Source organism: Trichosurus vulpecula, chromosome 8 (genome assembly GCF_011100635.1).
Source record: "Trichosurus vulpecula isolate mTriVul1 chromosome 8, mTriVul1.pri, whole genome shotgun sequence".
Lineage (NCBI taxonomy): Eukaryota > Metazoa > Chordata > Mammalia > Diprotodontia > Phalangeridae > Trichosurus > Trichosurus vulpecula.
This window is the reverse complement of record NC_050580.1, coordinates 6,592,884-6,595,048: the sequence shown is the minus strand read 5'-3', so window position 1 is coordinate 6,595,048 and position 2,165 is coordinate 6,592,884. Positions and strand designations below refer to the sequence as shown.

The following is a 2,165-nucleotide window of genomic DNA, read 5'->3' as shown; positions in this document are numbered from 1 at the left end:
AAAAATTACATGATAACATTATTACATATTTAAAAGGAATAGTAAACTGTACATAATAGATTTTTGGATTCTTGTGTAAAAAAAAGGAAAGGAAAGGATCTTTCATGGGGAAGACACATGCATACACACATTATAGGAAGAATACAAAAATTATATTAAAAAATATAAATATGCTTACATTAGATATAGCCTCTTTTGCATAAAGAATCTTTTTCCTCTTTCTTTGATCTCTTTTGGATATGGCCCTAGCAGCGGCACAGCTGTGCCAAAGGGCATGCACTCTTCAGTAACTTTCTGTGCATAATTTCTAGTTCCTTTCTAGGAGTTATAATCATGTACAGATCTACCAATAGTATATCAATGTCCCTGTTTTCCCATGGCCCCTCCAATGTTTCTCATATGTCCTTTTGGTCATCTTTGCCACTCTGGTGGGTGTGAGGTAGAATCTTAGAATTTCTCACCCTTCCCACTTGCTCCTGTCTCACTGCGCCAGCTGGCCCATCATCCCCACCCCACCCCCACCCCGCCATGGCCACCTGCAATGTCAGACTGGAAACCCAAGCCAAGGGAGATTTGTTCAGAAATGAGCTATGTGGTTAGGCAGAACTCCTATTTGGAACCTATTTCCCTGTGAAGATTTCAGAGCTGGATGAGTTCTTGAAAGACCCATCTCTGAATCACACTGATTTGAGTCTCCTAGAGGCCCCCCTGGACATCCCAACTAAAGAAAAAAAGAGAAAGAAGATTGAAACAAGAAGAGAAGGATGATAAGGATGGAAAGGAAAAAGAGGAAGATGGAGATAAAAATCCTCCTTGTGGGCCTATAAGCTACAGTGAGAAGATTGTGCCCTTCTGGGGTGGTTGAAGCCTGAGATATAAGATGTGAAAGAACAGCTCAACTTGGTTTCCATGTAGCTGCAGCTACAGGTGCCCCAAATTGAGGATGGAAACAACTTTGGAGTAGCTGTCCAGGGGAAGGTATTTGAGCATCAGCTACACTGAGAACTAAGCTGGATGGCTTCCAAACCCACATCTCAAAGTACTTCTCTGAAAGGGATGATGCAATGGCTAAAGCAGCAAAGCAGCCACATGTGGGTGATGACCAACAGCTGGTTCATGAATTGGATGAAGCATGGTATGGAGAGACAAGACCGATGGTCATGGAGATTCAAAATACTTATGCTGTATTATATGATATCATCCTGAAGAATTTTGAGAAGATCAGGAAGCCCAGGAGAGACACAAAAGGAATGATACACTGAAAAATGGGAGCCTGCCTCCCTTCTCCGTTATCCCTTAACTAGGATTATCTGTCTTGCCAAAATCCAGCTTCCATTTGGAACTTCCCCTCTTATCCATACCTTGCCTTCTAGGCACCAATAAATTTTGTCATACCACAAAAAATTCTTTCATTTCAATATCCCTGCCTGCTTGGTAATGATTTGGAGAATTTTTTCATATGATTGGATAGTCTGGCTTTCTTCCTTGAACCATTTATCAATTGGAGAACAGCTCTTTTTCTGTTAAATTTCAAGTAATACTTTATATATCTTAGAAATTAGATATTTATCAAAGAAACTTGCTGCCAGTTATTTCCCTTTTAATCTTAGCTCTCTTAGAATTATTTGTGCAAAAATTGTTAATTTTGTGTAACCAACTTTGTCCATTTCATCTTCTATGATCCTTTCTCATCCTTGTTTGCTCAAGAATATTTCTCCCATCCATAGATTTAATGGGTCATTTTTTCCATGTTTCTCTAATTGGTTTATGATTGTAACCTCTTAAATCTAAGCCAAATACACATTTGGATATTTTCTTCTTATGGGTGGGAGGTATTGATCTAATTCTAATTTCTTCTATCCTGCTGTTTGATTTTCCTAGCAGTTTTTCTCAAATAGTAAATCTTCACCTTAGTAGCTGAGGACTTTGTATTTATATAATCATAGGGCATTAGATCCATTTTTTTCTGTATGTTGTATACCTGATCTGTTTCCTAATCAATCTCTCTATTTTAAGTACTATATGTCATTTTTCATAACTGATTGTAGTATTGTTTCAGATCATGCACTGATAGCCCCCCTTCATTCCTTTATCTTTTCATTATTTCTCTTGAGATTCTTGACCTTTCTCCCCCTTCATATAAATTGTATTATTTGTTTTCTAGG

General features: G+C 38.1%; 1 pseudogene; it reads left to right on the top strand.

The window, feature by feature from the left end:
- The first annotated feature begins 528 nt into the window (after positions 1-528).
- Positions 529-1,262, top strand: LOC118830313 (annotated as a pseudogene).
- Positions 1,263-2,165: the final 903 nt, after the last annotated feature.